The 14,925-nt window shown below is 43.3% G+C and overlaps 1 pseudogene; it reads left to right on the top strand.

Moving 5' to 3' along the window:
- Positions 1-12,423: 12,423 nt before the first annotated feature.
- On the top strand, positions 12,424-13,709 carry LOC143271036 (actin, cytoplasmic 1 pseudogene; annotated as a pseudogene).
- Positions 13,710-14,925: the final 1,216 nt, after the last annotated feature.

Genomic DNA, 14,925 nt, shown 5'->3' on the forward strand with positions numbered 1-14,925 from the left:
ATCCATCCATCCATCCATCCATCCATTCATTTAAAAATGTAACAAAATAAAATAAAAAGACAAAAAAACCTGTCACATTAAAGCTGGACAAGACAAACCTACAGAAGGAAAAGAGGCCAAGAGAAGGCACACAAAGCAGAGACATAGTTCTTCGCCCTCTTAGGAATCCCATAAAATCAGAAGACTTAACATACATGCAGAGGATCTGGTGCACACTCCTGTTCAGGCCTGTGCATGCTGCTTCAGTCTTGGTGAGTTCATATGCGCTTTGCTCAGGTTGATTTAGAGGGCCTTGTTTCCTTAGTGTTCTCCTTCCCCTCTGACTATTGTACTTTCTGCCCCCTCTTTTGCGGGGTTTTGTGGGAGGCCAGCTCCCACCTTCTCCAGGGTTCCCATCAGGAGGAGAGTGGGATAAGACACTTTTAGATAGAAAGACAGCAGCAAAGAGGAGAAAGAGAAACACAGGATAGATTCCGGAGGACTTGGATCAAAACACAATGGTCCCTTCTGCCTCTTCAAATGGGCTTTTTTTTTTTTTAAAAAAAAAAAAAACAATTCCAAGGGGTTGGACAAAAGACCTCCCCTTTGCTAGATCAAAGCATACCTCAAAGCCAAGTGCAGACCCTTCTAAACACCTGGTAATCTTGCCCTTGGTCTAGTCATCTCCTTATGCAGCCCTGCTGGGTAAAACAAGCTCAGAAACTCAGACCCTGAGTAAGTTCTCACTATGAATCCTCTGTGGATCTCTACAGATTTCCTCTGAGAATGACAGCTAAAATTAAGAAGCAATTGAGAGGTATTATGGAAATCTGAAGCAGTAGAAACTTCCTCAACTACAAACAAATATGGTGACCATCTAAATCATGAAATCATGGGGGAGACAGAGCCCCAACTGCCCATCTTTTATCACAAATGAAGCTTCCAGTACTGGGATTCCATTACATCTAATAGAGTTGTTGGCCAAAGTGGCCCCATGAGAATTGCCAAACAACCCAGCCTGATGCCAAGACTGTAGATTTCTCTCCACAAACTGATGTCTTGGAGTAATCTTAACAGAGGAAAATGACTTCTGCAATTAAAACTTTAAAATATAGAAGAGCCTTGATTGATGGGACAGACCTGCATCTCTGTCACTGTTGAGGCTGAGAGAAGATGGTCCCAAGTTCAAGGACAGTTTTTGAAACATAGCTAGACTTAATGTCTCAAAACAAAATGTAAAAAGGAAGAGTAGGAATATAGCTGAGTGATCAACATCTCTCCTATCATGTATATGCTATCAGGTTCAATCCTTGTTTCTCTCTCTCTCTCTCTCTCTCTCTCTCTCTCTCTCTCTCTCTCTCTCTCTCTCTCTCTCTCCCTCTCCCTCTCCCTCTCCCTCTCCCTCTCCCTCTCCCTCTCCCTCTCCCTCTCCCTCTCCCTCTCCCTCTCTCCCCCTCTACACACACACACACACACACACACACACACACACACACACACACACACGTACATATGTATGTACGTACTTTAGAATGTAACAGGACTTGATATTAGGAGGTGTGAAGATCTTCCATGTTTATGGATTGGCAGAATTCATATGGTGAAAAGGGCTATATTACAAAAGGCAACATATATTAAATATAACACCCTTCAGATTCTCAGTAACAATTTTAATCACAGAAGTAGAATAAGCAGCTCTAGAACTAATGTTTAAGTACTGAGATCAGAAGTAAACAAAGCATTATCGAATGAACCAATCCTGGGGCATCATAATACAGGATCTCATATTACACCACAGATCCTTAATGGCCAAACCAGAATGATAGTGCCACAAAAACGGCACTTGTAGACCATAGAACAGGATCAAAAGTCCAGACTCAAACCCTTGTGGCTACAGCCACCCGATTTTGACAGAGTCAGAAACCACAAACTTTGGAGGGACAACAGAGCCCTCAACAAATGGCGCTGCCAACACTGAGTTTCTACACGCAGAAGAGTGAAAGATCCTCCATTTCTCACCCTCTCCAAAAGTCAGTTCAACGCGATCACAGACTTTAATGTAGGACCCAAACCCAAAGCTCTGAAACTGCTAAAGGAAACATTTCAAGGTTTAGCATGGACAAAACCTTCCTGAAAAGGGCGCCCATATTTCAGGAAATGAAAGTAAGTATGGACAGATGGGATTGCATGAAATGATACAGCTCCTGTACAGGAAAGTGCTTTGCCTACCAGGGTGAAGAGGCAGCCTACAGGAAGGGAGTCTAAGCACCTGAGCGGAGTTCAGTGTTTAGAATGACTAAGGAACTGAAACAATTAAACACCCCAGCCCCCAATTAAGCCAATCTATAAACGCACAAATGAAATGAACAAACAATTCTCCAAAAGTTAAGTACAAATGGCCAGTAAGTATATGAAACCATCGAGCACTTAGCCATCGGGGATACATAGCTCAAAACCACATTTCGATTCCATCTCACGCTGGTTAGAATGGCAATCCTTAAGAAAAAAAACAGCAATGTTGGCAAGGATCCTGGAGAAAAGAACACTTATGTGCTGCTAGGAGGAATCTAAATTAGTCCTGTCTTTCTGGGCATTAGCATGGAGTTTCCACTAAGAATATGGCTATCATAAAATCAAACTATAGCTCTCCTAGGAACATACCAAAAGGGATTTAAACCTGTGTACTACAGGCATACACGTGTATGTGTGTTTCCAGCAGTATTATTTACAGTAACCAAGCCATGGAATCATCCAGGTTGTTCATCTACAGATGACTGGATGGTGAAAATGGGATATCATTATGCAATGGAAATTACTGCAGCCATAAAAAAATAAATTTTGTGATTTCCAGGAAAAAATTACATAACCAGACTCAAGAAAACAAGAATCATGTATTTTTGCTCATTTACAATCTCTAATTCGCTCCTGTCCCCAACTTCCTCCTCTAGGTATGTAGGTATGTACTTATGTATGTATGTATGTATGTATCTACCTACCTTTCTATCTGTCTGTGTGTCTATTTCTCATGGTCTGTATGTTTGACAGTAAGTATGTCAGAGTCTACTTGGCAATGAAAAAGGGATAAAGGAAAGGGAGTAGAGTCATGAGCTGGCAATGGGACTAAACCTATGGAAAGAAACCGATAGGCTGAATGAAACATATCACTCTGTGTAATGACTATGAGATAATTACCTTCAAAATGGTTCCCATGTTACATTTACCTTTCCCTTAGGCTCTATTGACCAAGGAAATCATTGTCTCACCACTAACTTCCAAAGAAAATTTAAGTTCATGAAGCCTATGAATGCAGATTTATTTTATCTAGAGTTTGTGATTTATAACATTTCTTTCTATCTTATTTGATGTTCAGTGTAGATGAATATATTTTGTGTTGTTTCTTAGGTATATTTTGAAATAAACTATCACTAAAGCAAGGCAGAAACAGACAAACAATTTTATCCAAAGCCTGGTATGACAGACTGAACAACTTATGTTCAGCTCCAACTTCTATAGTTTTCTGGTATTAAATCTGCCTGAAGTTTTTTTTTTTTTTAAAAAAAAAACATGTATTGTGTTACTATTTTGGGGGGATTTCATTTGTAATGGTTTATATTGTGTCCACCACTTTTTCTGTCCAACAACTTCCTTCCTTTCCACTCCTGACTCCCTCAGGAGTTTGTGAGCTCTTTTTTAGTTAGCGAGAGAGAGAGAGAGAGAGAGAGAGAGAGAGAGAGAGAGAGAGAGAGAGAGAGAGAGAGAGAGAGAGACAGAGAGACAGAGAGACAGAGAGACAGAGAACACAAAGAGACACACTGAGAGATAACTATCCTGCAGAGTCTACTTAGTGCTGCTCATATGTATCTGTGTTTGTTTAGGGGTGAAATCTCTGTATGGGATAAACTATCCTGGAGTTTTCTCTGGGAAGACTGATTCTCCTTTTATCCACTATGAATTGCCCTCAGCTCTGCTTCCAGGGGTGGACCTTGTGAGATTTCCTCAGCCATGGTGGATGTTGACTGGTGTTATCAATGTACAGGACATGCTTAGGCAACCATACTGTTAACATTACATGGCTGCCACTCTTGTCATATAGAGAAGACACAATCCACTAGATGTCATCTTGGTTCTCAGGCTCTTCCGGTCATCCTCATGAAATATAACCCTGCCCCTGTTGTGTGACAAAACTTTGTCTGGGGAGGCCCTAAATACATGTGTATCTCCCCCTATAGGAATCCCATATTATAGCTTCCAACAAAGTCCAACGTGGTGAACCAATGAATTTTATTGTGTTACAGTAATATGGGGGAGGGGATACTTACAGGAGCAAAAATGACTCAAAGACAGGTGCATCACCAAGGCCCTACCCAGCTCATGTGACAGCTCACAAAGCTGGAGACCTGGATCACACTGCACAGCCTACAGTCAGCTCATCAGTTTGGAGAACATTCCTTCAAACTGACTCGGTTACTCAAATCTCTTCCAGGCAATTCAGCTGGATTCTCCTTCTTCCAGGCAGTTGGTCTGGTCTCTGCATTGTATTTGCTGCTGCTTGGCTTGTCTGAAAACCATCCTCAGCTTTTATTGCTTACACTGGCAGAGAGGAATTTAATGGATCCAGTCAGTTTCAGGGACTTCCTGAAGCTAGTTTGAGATACCACCACACATTGCACTCCTCCATGAACCCCCTAAAGCCTATCTGTAGCAGGAGTCTTAAAAGTTCTTATTAATAAAATCAAACCCGAGGCCAGTTATTGGGGTGAGTACTGGAAGATCAGAGCACAAGCCACAGCTAACCTCACCTTGCCAATTCCTCAGCTGGTCTTGTTTCCTCAGACTGGAAGCTTCTCAGTCCTCATCCAGAATGAATCCCAGCTGAACTGTGCTGCCTCAAAGCCTGAAAGCTTAACCAGCCGAATGCTTAACCAGCCACATGCTTCTAGTTTCTGGTCCTCACGCCTTATATACCTTTCTGCTTTCTACCATCACTCCCTGGGATTAAAGGCTTGCTCCCTGGGATTAAAGGCGTGAGTCACCATGCCTGGCTGTTTCCAATGTAGCCTTGAACTCACAGAGATCCCAGATGGATTTCTGCCTCTGGAATGCTATCACTGCCTAACTAGTGGCTTTTCTGTTCTCTGACCCCAGATAAGTTTATTAAGGTACACAATATTTTGGGGAACACAGTACCATCACACCTATCCCAAGATGTTTCCTAAGTTTTATGGGTAGGATTGCATTGTCAATGAACCACTTTGGGGAGGGCACCACGGGGTCAATTGTTCTCCGCATTTTGAACATCACACAGGATGATTTTTTTCTCTAGTTCTGTCCATTTGCCTTCAAATTTCATGATTTCATTTTTTAAGACCTTAATAATAATCCATTGTGTAAATGTACCACATTTTCTTTATCTAGGTTGTTTCCAGCTTCTGGCTATTTGGTGGTTATTACCACCAAAGCTGCTATGAACATAGTTGACCAAGTGTCCTTATGGTACAATTGATATACTTTGAGTATGGGCCCCAAGATTGGTATAGCTGGATCTTGTGGTAGAGTGATTCCCAAATTTTCTGAGAAACCACCACACTGACTTCCAAAATGCCTGTACAAGTTTGCACTCCCACCAGCAATGGAGGAGGGTCTCCCTTGCTCCACATCCTCTCCAGCATGAGCTGTCACTTGTGTTTTTTATCTTAGCCACTCTGACAGAAATCTTGGAGTCATTTTGATTTGCATTCCCCTGGTGGCTAAGGATGTTGAAGATCTCCTTATGTGTTTCCCTGTCATTTGAGATTCTTCTGTTGAGAATTCTCCATTTACATCTGTACCCCATTTTTAATTGGATTATTTCTTTTGTTGATATCTAGTTTCTTGAGTTCTTTATATATATTGAAAAGCAGTCGTCTGTTGGATGTGGGGTTGGTGAAGATATTTTCCCATTCTCTAAGCTGCCATTTTGTTCAGTTGACGGTATTTTTTCCCTTACAGAAATGTTTCAATTTCATGAGGTCCCATCTATTGATTGTGGATCCTAGTGCCTGTGTTATTGGTGCTCTGTAAAGAAATTATCTCCTATGCCAATGCATTTGAGATTATTTCCCAATTTTTCTTCTATCAGGTTCAGTGTATCTGGATTTATGTTGAAGTCTTTGATCCACTTGGACTTGAGTTTTGTGCAAGGTGTTAGATATGGATTTATTTACACTTTTCTGCATGCCAGCATCCAGTTAGACTAACATCATTTGGTGAAGATGCTGTCTTTTGTCCACTGTGTATTTCTAGCTTTTTTAAATAAAAAAAATCAGGTGTCTATAGATGTGTGGATTTAAGCCTGGGTCTTCCATTTGATTCCATTGGTCCACCTGTCTGCGTTTATGCCAATACCATGGGGTTTTTTTTATTACTATAGTTCTGTAGCACATCTTGAAATCAGGGATGGTGATATTTTTGGAAGTTCATTTATGGTTCAGGGTTGTTTTGGCTATCCTGGGATGTTTGAGTTTTTTTTTTCGATATGTAGTTGAATATTATCCTTTAAATGTTTATAAATAATTGTGTTGGAATTTTGATGAGGATTGTGTTGAATCTGTAGAATGCTTTTGGCATGATGGCCATTCTTACTATGTTGAGCCTACAGATTCATGAGCATGGAAGACTTTCTTCTTTTGCTATCTACTTCAATGTCTTTCTTCAAAGACATAATGTCTTTATCATACAAGTCTTCCATTTACTTGGTTAGAATTACACCAAGATATTTTTTATTACTTGTGGCAATTGTGAAGGGTGTTATTTCCCTGATTTCTTTCTCATCCCATTTGTCATTTTTATATAGGAGAGATACTGATTTTTTGGAGTTAATATTGTATCTAACCACTTGCTGAAAGTATTTATAAACTGTAGGAGTCCCCTGGTAGTATTATAGGAGTTGCTTATGTATACCATCATATCATCTATGAATAGTAATACCTTGACCTCTTCCTTTCAAATTTGTATTCCCTTGATCTATTTCAGCTTTCCTATTGGTCATCTAACTAGAACTTCGACTGCTATATTGAATAGATATGGAGAGAATGAAAAGCCTTGTTTTATTCCTGAGGTTAGTGGAGTTCATTTCAGTTTCTCTCCATTTAATTTCTTGTTGGCTATAGCCTTGCTATAAATTGCATTTATTATGTTGAGGGGTGTTCCTTGTATTAATACTCTCCAGGACTTTTGTCATGCAGGGATATTGGATTTTGTCAAAGATTTTGAGATATCTGATGAGATGATAGTGGTATTTGTTTTCTTTCAGCTTGTTTATATGATGGATTATATTGATTGATTTTTGTATGTTGAACCACCCCTGCATCTCTAGGATGAAGCTTACTTAGTCAGGATGGATGATTCTGTTTCTAAAGCTGTTACCTTAGTTTGGAATAGAAAATTCTGGGATCTAGCAGCCTCAGCAAGCTAGGCGTTGGCACCCATCTGCAATGCACAGAATAAGGACATGAGTAACGGTGAGAAACAGAGAGGAGATTTGTTCAATGTGGCCATATTGGGAAGATTGATAAATACAGGATTACAGTGACTACCAGTTTACCCTGGAGTTACTGGACATGAGGTTGAGGTGTGTATAGAGGAGAACTGGGGCCTGAGATAGGAAGTATGCATAAGTAAGGAGTACTAATCAAGGAATGGCTCTGCCCATGAATGTAGCAGTTCATGCCCTTCAAGGTGTTCTGAAGACCTTGTCTGTCATAGCTGGAGCCTATCAACCTGCCAATCAGGGGAGGATTACTTCCCCTTCAGTGAGTGGCCTAATCTCCTGGATGACCACCTTCTTTTGAGGAGGATGGTCATCCTGAGTGTTTCTGCTGCTCCCACTCCATAAGGCGACTCAAGAGGAAAGGTTGAGGCGTCTCTGTTCCTTCAGCCAAAGCAGGGAAGGAAGAGATGTCAGGTCTCCATTGACTCTTACCTGCCTGTGGGCCCGTGTGAGGACTCCATACTTTCTAGAAGGAAGAAAACAAGTAAAAATTGAGGAAAACTAAGTTGCTGTTTTACAAATTACCCTGTGGACTGAGAATTCCTGCGATGCCCTGGAGAAAGGTGCCCATAACACTAGACTGGTGAGAGCAATCTGTTTCCTAAATAGGAACTGGCATCTGGAGGGTGGAATTGAGCTCTGTACTAGTGGAGGACACTGCCATGTGAGAAAGGACATATGAGATACATTCATGTGTGTATGCACACACACACACACACACACACACACACACACACACACACACACACACACACACACGTGCAGCTCTGAGACTAACCTCTCTATGCCCCACCTCCCACCAGATGTTCGGTTCCCTGGAGACACAAGAGTAAATCACTGGAGTGAGCAGGGCTCCCCCATTCCCTTTTTTGTCTATTTACTTTGTTCCCTTACCCTTCTGATGGGGACTCCTGCTGCTACCTCTGGAGATCACTTGAGAATTACCCTCTCCAGCAACCTAGCAAAGCACAGCCAAATACAATTCACTGTGTGGTGCTGCCATCTCTTGGTCATGCCATTTTACTTGCTCAGTCCTCAAATCTTGGAACTCTGGAGTCCTGAGGAGGAACAACAAAGTAGCTTAGCTAACTGGCAAAAAAAATAAAAAAATAAAAAATAGACAATTGGTTGGCAAAACAATCCTAGGTGACCACAGATGCCAAGACTCAATGTTTGGATTGGTCCTGAGTCAAACCGGCTTCCTGTTTCCCATTGCTGTGCTGCTTCGCAGTATTTTTTTTTTCAGTTTTCCTCTGTTCTTCAATGACATGGCAGAGGAATGGCATTCAAAGCTGTGTGAACAGGAATCAATAGACCTGACTTCTGGGAACAGGGGCACTGAGCTACCCAGTGAAGGAGATGAGCTGCCCACAGGGGTCCTGAGTCAGGTGGGCATCAGTCTAAAGGTGTATGCACCTGACCAGAAGAGGGAGAGGGTAAGACAAGCCTCAAGAGCAAGGTATGGACCTCCCCTAAATCCAAAGCCAACATACAATGGCAGAAACCCCTGCAAAGCTGGCTGGGATGAGGATTTGGGAAACTGTGGGAGGTGATGCTTTTTTCTTCCCTGAAGAGTACTAGGCAATAAAGATTCACTCAAGAAGAGACAGCATGTCAAGGCTCACCTCCTACATGAAGTTGGAGGAGAGAACATTGTAGGTAGGCACCCTGTACTTCTTGTCTCTGCTCTTTGTTACTCAATCACACAAATGCCAATATTTATGACTTCAAGAGAAGGGCCATCAATGACTAACATGTTGTTCTCTCAAACAGTGAATAACAGACCTGTCTAGAGAGGCTTGGTATTCAGGCCACAGAGTGTACAAGTCTGTTAAGTTTATAGGGGAGCAATATATTCATTTGGAACTCATATGAGAGACCTCTCCCTAATCCAGTGAAAGACAAGCCTCCCTTATTCCCACAGTGAAAGGAGCCACAACATTTGGTGGCAATGGTTGGATGCTAGCACAACCCAGTCCTCACTTACAGCATTTGCTGTTCCTTTACATGGTGTTGATATACAGGCAAACCTTTCCCTTTTCTGCATGGATCTGAGCAACACAGTAGATGAGCAAAGGGAGGTTACTACCTGGGCTTTCCAAAAACGTTTGTCACCCTGAACTATGCCTCCTGAAGCTTCAGGACCAAATGGACAGATAAATGCCTACTTGTGGAAACCCGCTTCAAGTAGCTCCCAGACTCAGCCCAAAGACTCACTACCACAGAACCACATTCTGACAGCCAACAGTGCACTTGCCAAAACCAAAGTCCTTACCCGGACAGACCCAATTACTCCCTGGATCAAGGTTTCTATTGTGCCTTCATCAGGGGAAGAAATGAGTGGAAAATTGGATTGGCACAAAGTCCTGTAGACTAAACTGAACATGGTGTCTGGATGATTGAGCTGAACCGAGCTCTCTTTGGGTGTCACTACTGCCTGAGGAAAGAGCTGGTGACCATGTAGCCAGGTCAGCTGGCCAACTGCCACCACCACCCCCCCCACACACACATGCTCTTATTTGATGGGGATTGAGCTGAAGATGACCAGCATTTTCAAAACAAGAGAAGTCATGTTTGGGTTGATATTTTTACCAGTGGAGTCTGCACAAGACTGAAGGGAGCCGGTCCAGTTTATATGAGGACAATAGAACAAAGTGCCCCACTTGCCTGCCTGTGTGCAGAATGGAGGACCTTCGACCAAAGGTTTTTACATAACATAGGCAAAAAAACCTAAAACCCAGCAGTTGACTCATCTGTCTGTCTGTCTGTCTGTCTGCCTGCCTGCCTGCCTGTCTGCCTGCTTGTCTGGCTGTCTGGCTGTCTATGCAGACAACTGCTCAGTGGCTAATGGGTTGACTTACCCAGTCAGTACTGGGTCAAAATGAAATCTGACAAGCACAAGGCTCATATGTTTGGAATAAGCAAATGTGGTTGGTAGGTGGGGAAGTCAACCTATTTGTCCTGATCTTCTCATCCCTTTACATCATATACTAGCTAGCTCATAACAAAATTAGTTCCCTGGGAAATGGGAAACAACATGGAAGCCGATGAAATAACCAACCCACCAATGCAGTTAAGCCTCTTGAAGGAGGCTCAGTTCCTAGAATTTGGGGTAGAGCCATCTCACACGAGGTCAGAGCTTTGGGGCTAGTGAGCACATGTAAGTTCAGATTTAATGAGGAACCAACCCAGCAGGGAGACATGGACACACACCCATGTGGGGTTACACTGCATGCCAGAGTTGCAATGGGGGAGGAGGGCCCACAGCAGAACTGGTAAATCAAATCCCTTTCATTGAGCCTGTCTCTGAAGCACCAGGAGCTACTGCATATGCCCTGATACTACACAGGCTTACTTTAGGCTTCCCCAAGAAGAACCCACCCTCTGCTAATGCTATAGATGAGTGATCAACATACTTAAATTTAAACAAAAATTATGTACATGGGTGTTTTCCTGCATGTATGTCTTTGTGCCATGGTCATGCTTAGTGATGTTGGAGGCCAGAATTGGGTGTCAGATCCTTTGGAACTGGAGTTGGAAAGTGTTATCAGCTGCCTCTGAGTGCTGAGAATAGAACCTGGGTCACTCTAAGGTTTCATGGTGTTTTGTTTTACCTTTATTCACATGAATATATGGGTGTGTCTGTGTGAGTGCCTGTCATGTGTGTGCAAATACGTACTAGAGACAAAAAGAGCACATCTGATCCCCTGGAGTTACAGCCTGATGTATGTGCTGGGAACCAACTTCATCATCCTCTGGAAGAGCAGTCAGTGCTCTTTACCCCCCAGCAATAATTCCAGTCCCGTGAAATAACTCTTAACCCTTTGGGACTACCCAAGGCAGTGCTGGTGTCCATGGCAGAGACGAAGCAGGTGGATTCAGTGTCAGGAATGCAGCTCACCAGAATGCAAGGCACTGATGGGTGAATCTCGGACAGGCAAGGCCCCGAAAGCTTCAGCTCCAGAATGTCTCTTGCTACTGCTGGGCCTTTTGTGCTGCTCTCATTTTCCTCTGGCATCTGGCGTGGTGTGAATGGGTGCTGGAGGTCTCCACTGCCTTTAACATAGTGTGATTATCTCATGGAACTATCCTGTTCTAGTGGACATTTTTACCTGTGGGTTATTGTGATGATCATGTCCTCTTGAGCTGTAATATTCAATTGAAGTAATGACTTTATACAATAATAATGGTAGTTTAAATACAATTTTTGATGATGAAGGATTTAAATGAATGTAGTATGGGACTAGGGTTAGACTTAGGGCTAGAAGTTTGTCTAGAGGTAAAATTAATATAGGTAAAGGTAGGATATAGTGTTGCTCCCACCTCACTAAGGCAGGAGCTGCAGGGGATAGAAAATACAAACAAGGAAGTGTCACGCAGCTAGGACTTCTGAGTTTCTCTTGAGGAGCCGTATAGCCTATGCTTTAGGTTAGTGATTAAGGCAAGCAATAGAGTCACAGGAGTTAGCTCAAATTCTTTTTGACATAGGGAAATATTTTCACGGCTTTTGGTGTGCATCACAGCTAAAACAAAGCTTTCAACAATTGACTTCATGTAACTAGAAAACAAAGAATTGGATAGCTAGTTAAGATAGTTGGACAGGATTCTAAATATGAAAAGTGAAATAAGTTACCTGTTTTTCTGGCAGCTATAAAAAATACTGACTGTGTAAACGATTATGACTGAAAGGCTCCTGATCTATGAGAAGTCTAAAAGATGAATGTTTAAATGTATGTGGGATCTTGGGGATAATTTGTTTTTCACATATAATACATAAATGTTTAATCATGTAATAAAAATGGGAAACATATTGTATTTTTCTTGTATTCATTGTAATCATTCACTTAAAAGTAGAATGTAACCATATTATAATTTTTGTATTGCTTGGAGGATTTTGTTGGGGTATATAAGCTATAAGAAAAAACAGACTGTCGAGTCCGCGTCCACCCGCGAGCACAGGCCTCTCGCAGCTCTTTCTTCGCCGCTCCACACCCGCCACCAGTTCGCCATGGATGACGATATCGCTGCGCTCGTTGTCGTTGTCCACAACGGCTCTGGCATGTCGCGGGCGACAATGCTCCTGGGGCCGTCTTCCCCTCCATCGTGGGCTGCCCTAGGCATCAGGGTGTGATGGTGGGCATGGGCCAGAAGGACTCCTACGTGGGCGACGAGGCCCAGAGCAAGAGAGGCATTCTGACCCTGAAGTATCCTATTGAACACGGCATTGTCACCAGCTGGGACGATATGGAGAAGATCTGGCACCACACCTTCTACAATGAGCTGCGTGTGGCCCCTGAGGAGCACCCCGTGCTGCTCACTGAGGCCCCCCTGAACCCCAAGGCCAACCGTGAAAAGATGACTCAGATCATGTTTGAGACCTTCAATACCCCAGCCATGTACGTAGCCATTCAGGCTGTGCTGTCCCTGTATGCCTCTGGTCGTACCACTGGCATTGTGATGGACTCCGGAGACGGGGTCACCCACACTGTGCCCATCTATGAGGGCTACGCTCTCCCTCATGCCATCCTGCGTCTGGACCTGGCTGGCCGGGACTTGACAGACTACCTCATGAAGATCCTGACTGAGCGTGGCTATAGCTTCACCACCACAGCCGAGAGGGAAATCGTGCGTGACATCAAAGAGAAGCTGTGCTATGTTGCCCTGGACTTCGAGCAAGAGATGGCCACTGCTGCATCCTCTTCTTCCCTGGAGAAGAGCTATGAGCTGCCTGACGGCCAGGTCTTCACTATTGGAAACGAGCGGTTCCGCTGCCCTGAGGCTCTTTTCCAGCCTTCCTTCCTGGGTATGGAATCCTGTGGCATCCATGAAACTACATTCAATTCCATCATGAAGTGTGATGTTGACATCCGCAAAGACCTCTATGCCAACACAGTGCTGTCGGGTGGCACCACCATGTACCCAGGCATTGCCGACCGCATGCAAAAACAGATCACTGCTCTGGCTCCCAGCACCATGAAGATCAAGATCATTGCTCCTCCTGAGCGCAAGTACTCTGTGTGGGTCGGTGGCTCCATCTTGGCCTCCCTGTCCACCTTCCAGCAGATGTGGATCAGCAAGCAGGAATACGATGAGTCCGGCCCCTCCATCGTGCACCGCAAATGCTTCTAGGTGGACTGGCACTGAGCTGCGTTTTACACCCTTTCTTTGACAAAACCTAACTTGCGCAGGAAAAAAAAAAATGGACAACATTGGCATGGCTTTCTTTGTTTTTTTTTTTAAGTTTTAAAAAAGATTTTGTTTTGTTTTGTTTTGTTTTGGCGCTTTTGACTCAGGATTTAAAAACTGGAACGGTGAAGGCGACAGCAGTCGGTTGGAGCAAGCATCCCCAAAGTTCTACAATGTGGCTGAGGACTTTGATTGTACATTGTTTTTTTTTTTTCTTTTTTAATAGTCATTCCAAGTGTCCCTGAGAGATACATGGCTACAGGAAGTCCCTCACCCTCCCAAAAGCCACCCCCATTCCCTAGAGGAGGGTGGCAGAGTCCACACCGGGGAGGTGACAACATTGCTTCTGTGTAAATTATGTACTGCAAAATTTTTTTTAAATCTTCCGCCTTAATACTTTCGTTTTTACTTTTGAATGGTCAGCCATCAGAGTGGCCCTCTTTCCCCCCCTAACTTAATGTATGAAGGCTTTGGTCTCCCTGGGAGTGGATTGAGGTGTTGAGGCAGCCAGGGCTTGCCTGTTTAATAAACTGACTTGAGACCAGTTTAATAAAAGTGCACACCTTACAAAAAAAAAAAAGAAAAAAACAGAGACACAGAAGGGAAGCATCAGGGGAGAAGAACAGAACAGAAAAGAACAGAGCAGAACAAGCAACAGAAAGAAGAATAAATTGAAGAACTAAGCTTTGGCCCTCAGAAAAGTCCTTGTGTGTCTGTCTGTCTGTCCAGCAGTTCGGCTACTCTACATCTCCTCTTCAGTTTCTCTGACCTGCTGAAGGCTTGCCAATCATCAGCATCCTAGATGAGATCCTGACATGGTCAAGATGTGTGTGTGTGTGTGTGTGTGTGTGTGTGTGTGTGTGTGTGTGTGTGTGTGTGTGTCTATTGCCAGCCCCAGAAAATTATGTTTTGCTCCACTTACTGGCACCAGAGAATTAAGTCTTACTTGCTCAGATAGAAAATTCAACTGAGTGATTAGTCTACCAACTCCGTGGCTCCCTCGAATTCCTGAGCTGCTGAAGGCTGAGTTGCTGAAGGCTGGTCCTTCCAGCAGCAAGTCAGATAAAGGCTCTGGATCTCAGCAAAGAAGATGCAACAAGGGCTTTGTAGGACAACATTGCTTGGATTTCCCCATCGAGTTTATGGCACTTCAGTTGTATGTGTCCTAGAAGGACATAGGATTCAAAACGTAAGACCTTTGGGAAAATTTGAAGACAGTAACATCCCAGTTA

Source organism: Peromyscus maniculatus, chromosome X (assembly GCF_049852395.1).
Source record: "Peromyscus maniculatus bairdii isolate BWxNUB_F1_BW_parent chromosome X, HU_Pman_BW_mat_3.1, whole genome shotgun sequence".
NCBI classification, from domain to species: domain Eukaryota; kingdom Metazoa; phylum Chordata; class Mammalia; order Rodentia; family Cricetidae; genus Peromyscus; species Peromyscus maniculatus.